The 14,873-nt window shown below is 36.4% G+C and overlaps 1 protein-coding gene across 17 annotated transcripts in view; it reads right to left on the bottom strand.

Moving 5' to 3' along the window:
- Positions 1-4,357, bottom strand: part of SEMA4D (semaphorin 4D) — a 187,408-nt gene extending 183,051 nt beyond the window's left edge. For 15 of the 17 annotated variants that reach the window (XM_074281459.1, XM_074281460.1, XM_074281458.1 and 12 more), the window contains exon 1: positions 3,957-4,357. The gene's annotated coding sequence lies outside the window, so the exon portion shown is untranslated. Of the gene's footprint in view, positions 1-3,583; positions 3,640-3,956 lie in introns of those variants that run through there. The other 2 variants (XM_074281463.1, XM_074281462.1) reach the window with 2 other exon arrangements.
- Between the last annotated feature and the right edge of the window lie 10,516 nt (positions 4,358-14,873).

Below are 14,873 nucleotides of genomic sequence, written 5' to 3'. Positions count from 1 at the left end.
AACTTTTCTGTGTCTGAGATGAAACACCATGGTAGCTAACCATGTTTAAAATTCAACAACAGTAAATATGGTTGTTCATCTCACAAATCTCAGAAGAGTAACAAAATTTTATACCAAAAACACTTAGCAGGATCCTCTCTGCTCTCAGAAAGATAATGTTCACTGACACAAGGATATGTTAGTGGCAGGAAAATCCAAGGATCATTGGTATCATTTCAAGAAGTGAAACAAGAGAGGGTTTATTCTAATTTCTATTCCCCACAGAATGTCATTCTCCTGATTCTTCTTTCTAAGAATAGTTTTTAACCAAATACATTTTTGGTCTTAAATAAACTCAATGTAAATGAGAAAACAACTTATTTCAAAATTATTTTTAAAAGTATCAAAACATATCAAAGAGTAATACCTATCATGAAGGGGAAAGGAAAAAAGATTCTGGGTTGGGCCTTACTATCCTTTCAGCCTTCCTCAATCCCCATCTCAAGCACATAAGGAAAACAGTAACTGAAGGTATAAATATAACTCAGTCATTTCTCAATTATATATACAAATTGGACTAATGGAAAAGAAGAGAAGTTACAGATATTTCAGAGTAATGAGATCATAAATTTAGACCTGCATGGGAAGTCATTTAGTCCACTATTCCACATTTACCTTCACCTTTTACAGATGATAAAGTGCTAAGCCATGACAAATAGACAGATTAAGTAACATGTCCAGGATCATACAGCCATTGTTAGGGTTATTACTTGACCCTACATCCTCTGATTCTCAATCCAGAGTCTATTCATTATATACCATGCTATCAAGTCTACATAGTACTTTAAATGACATCAAAGTTTTCTTTAAAAAAAAAAAGCTCCCTCCTTTTAAAAATTCCAATATTCATCCTACATAATACCATATTAAGAGAAAGGTAGTCTGGTTTAGTAATTAGCAAATTATCCTTGGAAGTCAAAAGACCTGGGTTCAACTCCTGCCTCTGGAAACACATTGCCTGCAAGACCCCAGCCAAGTCATTTATTTTTTCCGCTGCTGCTGGACACTTCCTAAATACAGGCTGGGGAATAATAACTGATCTATACAGTTAGAAATAGTTTTCTTATAAGGGAGTTCTTCATACCAATGAAATAGCAGAAATGGGGGAGGGGGACATCTAGGTGGTATAGTAGATAGAATACTAGTCCTGGAGTCAGGAGGACTTGGATTCAAATCTGGCTTCAGATGGTTATTAATGATCCTAAGCAAGTCACTTAACTCTGTCTCAAAAGGAAGAAAAGCCAGCAGCACCACTACTTTCCTCCAAATATCGTTTTATGCTTGTGAATCATGGAATGCATATCACAATTCCTGAGCCACACAGAGTATATGACACTAAACAGGGTATAGTATCATATCGATGGTGAACTGTGCACAAAAACCAGAGTAAAAAATACCATCTAAGAAGTATATGAATTGAAAACAAAGCAGGCCAGTAATGAATCAAGATGGAGGAATGGACAATTGCCAGGATGCACTGGTAAAGAATGAAAAGAGACTTAATGGAAAACTCCCAACAAGTTGGATGTAGCCTTTATAAAGGACATGGACAAGAGTTGCATAGGATTCAAAATCATGAATGGGTTATAATGCATACAGTTGAAGAGAGTGACAACATCAATGTAAATATATAGCCACTGAAATATTAACATTACTATAAATAGGACAGCAAAGGAAAATTTGTTTTTAAAACTACTAAATATAATCAAATAGTGATTATTTTAGTTTTTCTCTCTCTTATAACTTTATTCCAGAAACAAACTGAAAGACAGATAAATAACAGAACTAGGTCAATAGGTGAAGAAAAAGCCACCTCTCTCTATATATATGTGTATATATAGAGAGATATAGATATAAATATGTGTGTGTTCATATATATGTGTAAATAAGTTACATTATGCATATATGTGTGTATATTTGAGAATGCACACATACATATACTCAGTGAAGGTGAAATGGCCTGACAGGGATTCTATGAGCTCATTCCTCAAAACAGGTTCACAGATCTTCGCACACAATAACATTTCAAGGTTTTTTACATCTCTCTCTCTCATTTCTGTGTGTCTCAGTAAGAACAGTCAGAATTGACTGGCACTATTTCACTTGTCTCAAAAAGCATCAGTAATTCTGTTAAAAAAAAAAAAAACTAACTAATTTAAGTACAACTTCACTGTTGCAAGGATATAAATAAAAAGCATTCTTCAGGAACTGAAACCATGATTTTTCCAACCTGTGAACACCTTACCACTAATAGGCTTGAGGTCAGCTTAATGCTAAATTGAGGTTTTAGCCAGGAACCTTGATTTAATGGGTCCATAGTTAAAATTGACAATATTTAAAATCAGAGAGCACAGGTCACTTTATAAATGAATGAAAGTTTTGCAGATTCACATATAATCCCAAAAGGAGCAAGAGAAGTAGGGAAACAACACACCAGTTCAAATATCCTTTACATGTTTTCATTGGCAAGACACCAGTAGGTTTAGCTCAGTCTGCCAGCCTGCTGCAACAGGTGCATCTCTTAGTTAAAAACAAGGTCTACTCTCTTACTTTTTGGAATAACAGCCTAAAAAAACAAACAAACCTGAATTTGTCAGCACTGGAGGAAAAATTAAGCAACATTTTTCTAGGTGTAGCCTACTTCATCTATCTGTATTTATTGCTTGTGTCTTGTCCAAGATTATAGAAGCCTTTATGGCAGTATACCAAAATAGCTGTATCCAATTTTTCTGACCTGCTGAAAAGGAAGCTGAGGTAAGAGAAGATGGGAGTAGCTCATTAGGTTCAGAGAATTATTGGCAAAAGCAAGTAGTGGGTCAGATAGCTCATGTAAGAATCCATCACAAGGGAAAATGACCATCCCATATAAAATGGCTAGGACTTTAGAAAACAGACGGACACTTCTGTCATTCTTTTTCTACCGCAAAAAAGTCTAGTATTCCATTTTTCCCGAGTCCCTTTAATGTCTGAGGCATAAGAAATGCAAGACAAAGGTTATTAGAGAAGCTAAATCTGGAAAATTACTACCTCCTTGTAATAACCTTATGCCATCCAATTCAACAATTCACACAAATATTAAGTGATAATTATGTGGTACTGTACAAGTATAAGGAGCTTATATCTGGAGGTGCGAAGAAATGGATGGGGTTATTTTACTTCCATCCGGGTAGCAGGTACACATATAAAAATAGGTGGCTCGGGAGTCCATCTATAGAGGCCTGAACGAATGGGAAACATGGGTAGATAAGTGTATGAGAATAGAAGTGAGGAAGGAGAACAATCTTTTTTTTTTTTTTTTTTTTTTTTTTTTTTTTTTTTAAGATCTGAGCTATTTTTTGCAATATAACAGAACCGTCCGATCTTCTGGGTGGGCTGTGATAATAGGCCACCTCCTTCGAAAAGGGTAAAAACCACAACCTCCTTAAAAAACCAAAACGCTCTCCACTCCCTGTGTACAATGCACACCATCACCCACTTCCCCCATCTGTAACTTTTCCCCCAGCCAACCTCTCCACACTAAGCCCTGGCTTGGTCCCCTCCTCACCTGCAGTTTCACAGCTAGGATCCACACCACTCCGCTTTTCCCCCTCAGCAAACCTCATTTCCTAAAAATACCTTCAGATCCGTCCCTTCCCTCCCAGCTGCCCCCGCCCCCGGCAGAAATAAATAAATAGCTCGAGAGCCCCAAACGCTTAACGCTGCGCAGCCAGATCGCGGCCTCCCCGCAGACCGAAGCACCAACACGGATGAGTCACGGAGACCCAAATACACTAAACAATCCTTGCAGGGGCTACGGTAAACCGGCAAAGCCACCCGAACCCAGACGTTCCCAGCCACGACAGTTTCCTGTGGCAGCTTTGCAAGCATTTGCAGGAGGGTAGGGGAGGCATGCAATATGCATGGCTGGGGAACGGTACCTGCTGCTGGAGGAGCAGAAACTTCCTCTCCGCCTGCGCTTTCCTCCTCTCCACAATTCTGCTGGTACACTGCCCACTCTCTTCTTCCTTCGACCCCCTTTAACATCTGGTTTCTTCCAGTCTCGAGCAGACGAGGGCTACTGCAGCAGGTTTAATTCCTCGGTGTGTGGCTGGAGCTAGAAATAGGGGCGGTTACAGCAGCTAGAGGAGGAGAAAGAAGCAGGAGGAGGAGTTGGTGTCTGTGTGTAGCAAGTTTGGGTTGCCCCCAGTATGGCCGCTGCAGGAAAGTGGAGTAGAGAACGCTCAGTGCAGCAGCAGCAGCTCCAGCCAGAACCAGATTGCCTAGCGGTGAACAGCTCCAGGGGAAAAGGGAGGAGTAGAATGATGCTTTGCTTAGAGCTACTGGAGGGAGGGAGCTGGAGCCTTGCGTGAGCGCGCAAGCTCGCCCGCGCGCGCGCACACAAACGTTTAAAATGTGGGGGGTATCCCTAGACACACTTTAATATCTTTTTTAAAAATATTATTTATATGCATTAAAACTATGTATATTTAAATTAAAATCTAGCAGGTTTTTAAAAATAACTTTTCTCATCTTTTAGGTTCTTTAATTGGATGGCTAACAACAGTTACCTTATGAGTAAGTATTCGATAAAAGTTCAGTTTTTAAAAAAAATCCCCAAAGTGCACCCACGATGGAGAGGGAAAATAGTCCCTACATTAAACAAAACTGGTTTTGTATGAAGTAGGCGCTGCGTTTTCAGATGGGTAATAGTGAAAGCAAGCCAGCATCCTACACCTTACCTTCCAAACATCAACACTGGAGCTGTGTTCTAGAGCATCATTCCCCAGTTCCTACGTACCATCTCTGATTCCGCGCCACCCCCCAAAGAGTGCTCCTTGGGCCAATCTATACTTTGAATTGATTTAAATTACCTCTTCTCAAAACCTAAAATGGGTTTTACAATTTCTTTATCATCCACCTCTCTTATCCTACAGTCACCTGAAGGCAAACACCCACTAAATAGTTACCAAGTAGCGCCAGAAAATTCCCATTTGTTCTCCTTGAGAGAGATACAAAGTTTACTTAATTGTCTGCTTTCAGTGAATTTACAGTCTTCCATGGGTATGCTATACAAAACAGTAAATATAGCACAAAATGATACATGAAAAGTGTCATTTCTAATGCATGTTATCCTTTTGAGGATCACAACTGTTATAACCACAACCAGGGAGGGGCAAGGAAAGTCAAAGATATGACCATTTTTTTTTTAAAGTAGAGGCTACATATCCAACTACTGTCATGGGTCATACTAACTCACCTTAAACGTCTAAAAATGAGCTAAAAGGGGAGAAAATCCCATCTAAGATAATACTAGTCTGGTTTAAAAGTATAATATAGTAGGATTTATACACAAACTGCAACCAACTAGTTGAAAATAAAATAGTCAAAAGACAAGGACATAGGAAAGCTACAAAATTTCTCTCCAATTTCAGAAAGTAATTTAGGGGAAAAAATATCTCTGCATTCAAGTTTCCCCAATAAACTTCAACCTGCCTCAAAAAATGTTTAAGATACAAAAGTGTCATAATAACACTTCACATTTACTAGGTCATTCTTCCTTCCTCAGAGTTTAGTACCTGGTGCAGTTTTTTTCTCTTCCTCAACTCCTCTCCTCCTATTAGAAGTCTTCAATATATCTCACCATTCTCCCTCAAACACCCTAATAATTGAATTCCCCAGCCCATTCACTTCAATGACACACTTCTCTCCATCTCAGCCACATGCAAAGATGGGCATACCCTTGATTTTCCTATCACCCCCAAATACACCATCTCCATGTTCAAGAATTCTGAAATCTCACTTGGTCATAATCTGTTGGCTTTCCATCTCTCCTTCTGCCTTCCCTTTACAAAACCCTTCTTTTTGTCCACATTGTGATTTCTAATCTCTTAACTCCTCAGTGTTATTCTAGGTCCCCTCCTGATCTTCTTTGCTAGATCCTTAATGACCACAATGTGTATTGGCAAAGATGTGAAAGTACCCCCCCCATTAGGTCCAGAATAAAGTCATCAACAGGTTATATTGGATCAGCTTTCGTCCATGCTAATGTCCACTTCATTGGAACCCACAATGCTGTCTACTCTGCTGTTACCAAGCTGATCCCACTGTACTACATGGATTTCATTGAGACTCTTGTGTTAACAATATAATAATTTGTGTTAACAGTCCTCCTCAGGGACTTAGAAACCGTTCTGGATTTGAAGATAAGGACAAATGTGCCAAATTCATCCCAGTTAAATTGTTGAGGACCAGATGGAACGGTATCATTTTAGAGAGTTTAAAAGGACAGATGATAGCTTCTGCTCTCTTGTGAATTGTAATTTTCTATTCTAGGATTCTTACAGTGAGAGATGAGTAAGGGATACTTATGAAGTGGACCTCAGTGTAAGTTCCAGCATAGGGGGTCAGCAGTAGTACTCACTTGGAACACAGGAGGGCATCCTCTTTCAGAAAGATATTGGGAATTATTGCTAGATTTCAAAATTGGGAGGCCATTCTTCCTCAAAGATAGGGGGGTGTGTGAGTTTTTAAGTCCCAGTAGAACCCTCCTAATGGGATGTAAATGACTGTATCTGTAGCAACACAAAGAGGCAGTACTTGGTACAGGAACAGAGTGCATTGTGGGAGAACACTTAGCCTAGAAGTGTGGAAGGGTATTTTAGCAGAAATGGGATCAACATTGTGGAATTTCTAAGGCTGAATGAAACCTCTATATGTTTAAGTTATAGAAAGTGAGTTAATGAGATTTTTACCTTGATTTGTTTCCACATTTTATTTTGCAGTATTTCAGTTGTTATACTATGTTTGGCACATTATTCCTTCTCTTCTCCCCACTTTTTTTTTTCTGAGGAGGCTATGAAAGGTATAGAAAACAATGACTGCCATATTGCCAACCACTTAACAACTTAACTTTTCCTGATGACTTTTTGTAAGGCAATTCATTAAAGGGGCTCTCAGACTTCTTTTGAAATTTTTATAATTGAGATGTCCATTTCCTGTTTTGCTAGATTAATTATTTCATATTAAATCACTGATGGAATGAGAGAGAGATATCATGGTACAATTCCAAAAGACTCATGATGGAAAATGCTAGAGAAAGAACTAGGGAGTTGAGAGAGAGAGAGAAGGAGAGAGGGAAGGAAGAAAGAAGGGAAGGAAGGAAGGAGGGAAGGAAGGAAGGAAGGAGGGAAGGAAGGAAGGAAGGAGGGAAGGAAGGAAGGAAGGAGGGAAGGAAGGAAGGAAGGAGGGAAGGAAGGAAGGAAGGAGGGAAGGAAGGAAGGAAGGAAGGAAGGAAGGAGGGAAGGAAGGAAGGAAGGAAGGAAGGAAGGAAGGAAGGAGGGAAGGAAGGAAGGAGGGAAGGAAAGAAAAGAAAGAAAAAGGAAAGAAAGAAAAGATGTCATGATTAAACCAAAAAAACAGCTCCCAATTTAGAGAAGTATTCACCAAAATAGAGGGTACCTCAGAATGAAGCTGAAGAGGTAGGTGATTAACCAATAAAAGTGTGGGAAGATGAGTCACATTCAATATTTCTTCCTTTTCCCTCCCCATACTTAATATGAATTTATTTTCAATATAAATACTACTTCCTTGAACACTTCCTTGTTACAACTCCTCTCACAGCTGGATACACAGTGGACACACAATACTTCTATTCTTTATAGGTGTTTTAACCTATCCTAATCCAGATACATGAAATAGTTCCATAACTACCACAATTTTCCATAACCACCACAACTCTATATGCTGTATTCCCACACCATGATGCTCTGGACTACTCTAGAGCAACAAATGGCAAGTAAGCTCTACCTCTTTCACATACATACACACTTTTCATTCTCAGTGAGAAACACACGTTGCAATTATGTCATTTATCTTCTCCAAACTCACTTTCTTCCAAACTTCCTTGTTAATATAGAGGGCACTACCATCCTTCCAACCATTCAGGCTCTCAAATTACTCTTTAACTCTAACTTCTCAAGTGGACTTTTCTCTTAAAAATTACTAATGGACTCTAATTAATATATCTGATGGTCTTCTTTGAGATCCATTTTTATTGACCTTTTAGTATTATTTGGTACGATTGGCACCCTCTTCTATTAAATACTTACTTTCTCCTCTCTGAGTTGTAATACTGAGCTCTCTTGGTTTACCTCCTGCCAATCTTACCACTTAGTCTCTTTTGCTTGGTACCAAGCCTTTTGACTTTGTTTTTTTCCCCAAATCCCTATTCTGTGCTTTCTTTCCTCTCTACATTCTTATTTGGTGATTTGATCAATTTCTTGTGGATTTAATTATAGCCATCTGGAGCTAAGACTAGGGAAATAAAAACCATAGTTAGCCCTAGAATTAGACTGCCCCATGGAAGATCTGCAAATGTCAGTCATCCCCTGAAGAATACCACATTTATTATCCAAATAGTAAATAATACATATCAATACCACAGAAAACTTTACTATATTTCCAGAAGTGCAGAGAACCTAGCCCCAACACAAAGTTTCAATTCAGGAAGAAAGATAGGAAAAATGGTAAACACAAGGAAATACTGAGGATGAGAATGATGATGATAACGATAGCTATATAGTATATCATTTATATAATATTTAAGATATTCAGAATACTTTACAAATATTAATAATGAGAACATTAGGAAGTAAGGGTAACTTCAAGACATAAATCAAGAAGGGAATAACTTCATATAATTTACAAGCAGAGATGCAAAAAAAAATTCATATTTGCCACAAGTTCTATTAGAATTCTTAGAATAAATAAGTAAAAAATATATTTTTTAAATTATCATGTAGGGAGAGCATTCTGGGAAGATGGCAGAGTAGGTCAGAAAATTCCAAGACTAAATAGAGCCTCAGAGTGAATAGAGAAAGAGAGAGAGAGAGAGAGAGAGAGAGAGAGAGAGAGAGAGAGAGAGAGAGAGAGAGTGTGTGTGTGTGTGTGTGTGTGTGTGTGTGTGTGTGTGTGTAAAAATAAGCAAGAGTTGGATCAGAACAAGGGTCTTCCTGGGATAAAGATACCAGGATGGAGATTTAGTTAGTGTTAAGTGGAAACACCTCCAGGCTAGCTCCTCAAAATAGTAAGCAGCAAGCCCTGTGACTAGTTTCCCTTCTTTTCCCTGATAGCAGAGGAAATTGGGTGTCTGAGCAGGGAAGATTGAGGGAACCTCTGATAATAAGGCCCAGCCGTCCCACTGAGATATGGCCTCAGATGAGAAAGTACCAGCACATTCCCGTTGAATGAAGAAGCAGTAGGGCAGGAATGCTGCTAGCTTTGGGTACTTACTGGAGGGTGACTTTCTTAGTTTCTATTCTAAGCCAGAGGGGAGAACTGAAAGAAGACCTGAGGTCAGAAGCACCATCTCTCCTACTTGAAGACTGGAGTTGATTGCAATAACAAACTTCTGTAAATAAATTTTTATAATGAACAAGGAAAGAGCAAAAATCCCAACTATGGAAAGTTACTGTTGGAATAAAGAAAGTCTTCAGAGAAGGATATTGAAGCAAAAAAAAAAAAAAAAAAAAAAAAAAAAGCCTCTCCTATCCCAAAGAGTAACATAAACTGGTCACCTGCCTAAAAAGAAATCATAGAAAAACTAAAAAATGATTAAAAATCAAAAGAGAGATTGAAGAATTTTTTTTTAAATTAAGAATAATCCAAGAAAAATAAAAAGGTTATGGAAAGAAAAATCCCAACTATAGAAAGTTACTGTCAGAATCAGAGAAATTCCTGAAAACTACAATCAAAAAAAATCTTGATACAATAATACAAGAAATAAATGAAGAAAATTGTCCAAAAGTCTTAAAACAAGAGAGAAAAGCAGAAAGGGCAAAAGAACTGGGGTTGTAGCCAAAATATCATACTCAACAAAGTTAAGCATAATCCTATAAGAAAAAGAAATAGACATTCAAAGAATTGCCAGACTTTCAGGATTTTGTTGAAGACCTGAACTTAAAAGAAAATTTGACATACAAGATCCAAAAGAATTATAAGGTAAACCACAAAAACTAATTATGAGGAATTTAATAAAGACAAATGGGAATGGAAATGGAAGTCATATGTCTAAGATTGTCATAAGTAATTGTATAGCTCAAAAGAAAGATTGGGTACATCTGAGTATGATGTGATTCAAAAAAGTAAAACAGGGTAGAAAAGGTAAAAAAGAGTAATTATTTTATATAAATGAGATCCTATAGGAAGAACTAACACAACAAAAGAGAACTTTCAAAGAAGGAAAGAAAAGATGAAAATCTCTGAACACAATGTATAGTGTTTATTGGATAGGCTTTCTTGCTATTTTGAATCCTCTCTTAAGTTCTGTTGTGCATGTATAAATATTTTTCTTATTTATATCTAAATTTAAAATAAATAATTTTAAGTGGAAAAGACAGGGTAGCTAGATGGTATAATGGATAGAATACCAGCCCTATAGTCAGAAAAACAGGAGTTCAAATCTGGCCTCAAATACTTGACACTTACTAACTCTGTGACCCTGGGCAAATCAATTAACTTTAATTGCTTCTGTCCAAAAAAAAAAGTCATATGAATAAAATAAAATATTAAATTTCTAGAAGAAAGGATGGGAAAGAAAATGAGATATGAAATAATTGGAATAATTAGTATAGGAGAAATAAAATCTTGATCAGGTAATAAACTCCTTGAAAATTAGTTAGATCATTCTGAGATCAGAATTCGTCAGTCACATGATGAAAAAATAAAAGAAAATAAAACTCTCAGGAATGTCATAGTCAAAATCCAGAGCTTCCAGTTCAGAAGAAAAAAAATATTCAAGTAATCCAGGAAGAAACCAAAAAGCCACAAGTAGGATGACATAAAACTTACATCACTATAAAAGAGAGAAAAGTTTAGAATATATATAAAAGCTTTGTATTTTCAAAATATATACATGGATAACTTTTAACATTCATCCTTACAAAATCTTGTGTTCTAAATTTTTTCCCTTCCTTCCCCCACACCTGTCCTTAGATGGCAAGTAATCCAATATATATTAAAGATGTGCAATATATATCCTATATATATTTCCATAAATATTATGCTGCACAAGAAAAATCAGATCAAAAAAGAAAAGAAAAATGAGAAAGAAAACAAACAACAAAAAGAGTGAAAATATTATGTTATGATCCACACTCAGTTCCCACAGTCCTCTCTCTGGGTACAGATGACTCTCTTCATTACAAAACCATTGGAACCACCCTGAATCATCTCATTGTTGAAGAGAGCCACGTCCATCAGAATTGATCATTGTATAATCTTCTTGTTGCCATATACAATGATCTCCTGGTTCTGCTCATTTCACTTAACATTAATTCATGTAAGTCTCTCCAGGCCTCTGTAAAATCATCCTGCTGATCATTTCTTATAGAACAATAATATTCCATAACATTCATATACTATAACTTATTCAGCCCTTCTCCAACTGATGGACATCCATTCAGTTTCCAATTTCTAGCCACTACAGAAAGGGCTGCCACATGTGAGTCCCTTTCCCTCCTTTAAGATCTCTTTGGGATATAAGCCCAGTAGAAACACTGCTGGGTCAAAAGGTATGCACAGTTTGATAATTTTTTGAGCATAGTTCCAAATCCCTCTCCAGAATGGCTGGATATATATTCACAATCCCATTTTTCCCACATCCCCTCCAACAGTTGTCATTATCTTTTCCTGTCATTTTAACCGATTTGAGAGATGTGTAGTGGTATCTCAGAGTTGTCTTAATTTGCATTTCTGTGATCAATAGTGTTAATCAATTTCTTGATAAAAAAAATAGAGCTGAAGAGAAATTTTAAAATGCAAATGTGGGAATTAAGAGAAAGCCAGAAAATAAATACAGAATTCAACTCCAAAAGAAAAAAAAAAAAAAAAAAAAAAACAAGACCAGAAGGATTTTCAAGTGAATTTTATCACACATGCAAAGAATACTTAATTCCTATAATTTTCAGAATAGGAAAAGAAGAGAATCTTTCCAAAATAGTTATTTTATACAAATAATATCTAGATACTTACATTAAGGAGAAACTAAACAGAGAAAGAAAATTATGGATATATACATGCATATATATATATATATGGATATATTATATAATGATCATCAATTCAAAATATTTTATGTTTATTTTCTTTTTAAATAATAAATTTTAAATAAATTAAAATAATAATATAATTTGTTAGCCTATTATGTATGTACTAGTCATTCGTCTAAGCATTTTAGAAATATTATCTTATCTGTTCCTCTTAGCAATCTTGGGAGGTAGGGGTTATTTATTATTCCCATTTTACAGTTGAAAAGCTGACTTGTTCAAGTTACTTAAGTGACTTATCTAAGGTCATACAACTAATAAGAGTCTGAAATCTGAACTCAGATCTTCCTGACTCCAGGCCTAGAATTTTATCTCTGTATCACTTAGCTACCACTAAATAGAAGTAGTAAATTTAAGTTTATGATTTCTAATTAAGTTTTTTTTTTTCTCTCTCCACATTGAACAACAACAGCATAATTAAGCCAATCAAATTCTTTTTTTTTTTTTTTTTTTGGTTGTTATTTGCATTTTATTTTCTTCCTCATTTTTTTCCAGTTTGATTTGATTTTTCTTTTCTTCTTTTTTTTTATTATATATATATATATATATGTATATATATATATATATTTATAATATTATCCCTTGTATTCATTTTTCCAAATTATCCCCCCCCTCCCTCTATTCCCTCCCCCCAATGACAGGCAATCCCATACATTTTACATGTGTTACAATATAACCTAGATACATGTGTGTGAATATCATTTTCTTGTTGCACAATAAGCATTAGATTCCGAAGGTACATGTAACCTGGGCAGACAGATATTAGTGCTAACAATTTACATTCACTTCCCAGTGTTCCTTCTCTGGGTGTAGCTACCTCTGTCCATCATTGATCAACTGGAAGTGAGTTGGCTTTTCTTTATGTTGAAGATTTCCACTTCCATCAGAATACATCCTCATACAGTATTGTTGTTGAAGTGTATAGTGATCTTCTGGTTCTGCTCATTTCACTCAGCATCAATTGATTTAAGTCTCTCCAGGCCTCTCTGTATTCCTCCTGCTGGTCATTTCTTACCGAGCAATAATATTCCATAACCTTCATATACCATAATTTACCCAACCATTCTCCAACTGATGGACATCCATTCATCTTCCAGTTTCTAGCTACAACAAAAAGAGCTGCCACAAACATTTTGGCACATATATGTCTCTTTCCGCTCTTTAGTATTTCTTTGGGATATAAGCCCAGTAGTAGCACTGCTGGGTCAAAGGGTATGCACAGTTTGATAGCTTTTTGGGCATAGTTCCAAATTGCTCTCCAGAATAAGCCAATCAAATTCTGTCACTTAGCATATCCAACAATGTATGTGTCATTCTGCATTTTGAGGCTATCATTTCTCTTTCAGCAAATGTATCACTTAATTCATCATTAGTCTTCTATAATCATAATTCAGAGTTCTAAAGATTTTTCAAGTTGTTTTTTCTTTATAAGGTTGTCATTTTATAAAGATCTGATTATCTTCCCAGTTATCCCTCTTCTCTTCCTCTTAACCCCATCCTTGAACTTAGAATGTTACTTTTTTTCTTTTTTTTTTTTCATTTTAATCTCCATTCCCCCATCATGATTTTTGTTTCTCGAATGTCAAAGTTTGATTCCCTTTTTTATACTGTTCCCATTTCTAAATTTGCCTTTCTCTCTTCCCTTCCATTTCCCTTCTCATTTAATATAATTCTTTACCACAGTCTTTGAGGGTGTATGAGTATATATGCATACATGCACAATTGTGTTCAATCTCCTTTTATCCTGTTTGGATGAAAGTAATATTTGTATGATGCCCACTTCCCCAAATGGGGTTCCTCCAAGTTTGAATATTTTCCTTCTCATGAACTTTCCTATGTGACATGGTGATTTCTTTCTTTTTCCTCCTTTCTTTCCCAATATAGTCTCCTCTCCTTCCCATCTCTGTCTTCTACTAAGGCCATCAAGACAGAATGAAAATATCACAAGGCCCTCTCAATATCTTATTTGCCTTTCTCTTTGATTCTTCAAGTCATTAGGGTTCGAGGAGGAGATGTTTGATATTGGTTAAGCAATAAAAAATGTCAAACAGGGAAATAGATTAGATAGATATATAACAAAGATATAAATGAAAACAATAGTATTATGTTTGATAGTTAAATTCAATAAACATTTATTAAGTACCTATTATATACCAGGCATTGTGCTAAACACTGGAATACAATGAATAAAAAGACAGTTCCTGCCCTCAAGGAATTTACAATCTAAAGGAGAGGATCACATTCCAAACAAAGGAGGCAGGAGAGTGTGAGACTTCTTGTTCCATGGAGCTGAAACCAGGCAGAGCAGCACATGCAAAATGAAGTGAGCTAAGTCCAGTTTTTGCTTTCTATAAACAAAGGCAGTGGGAAGAGTTTGGTACTCAGCCTTCCAATAAGAGAGGCAGAAAGACAAAGGAAGGATAATATTCAGGTCTTGATGATGTCAATATTACTTTAGGTAGTTTAGGAAGGAAATCAATTCTTCCAACTTGAAATATCAGTACGTATAGTCCACTTTCATAATTGTTGTTTGTCTTTCATTCTGTAAGAGAACAATGACATCAGGAAGGTGACAGCATGAAATGTAAGTGAATTGGATTTCCGTGAGGAAGGGCTGTACAAAGTCACCTGTCTCACTTTCCCCTCCAAAGCCATTTTCATGTAAATTGTGTCCCCTTTAAATTGTGGGTGATTCAGGGTCTCAAACTTTCCTGGCCTCTGGGAGAAGTCACACCTATTGATAATAAGTAA

Source organism: Sminthopsis crassicaudata, chromosome 1 (genome assembly GCF_048593235.1).
Source record: "Sminthopsis crassicaudata isolate SCR6 chromosome 1, ASM4859323v1, whole genome shotgun sequence".
Taxonomy (NCBI): Eukaryota; Metazoa; Chordata; class Mammalia; order Dasyuromorphia; family Dasyuridae; genus Sminthopsis; species Sminthopsis crassicaudata.
The sequence above is the reverse complement of the archived record's forward strand: the minus strand, read 5'-3'. Positions and strand labels throughout refer to the sequence as shown.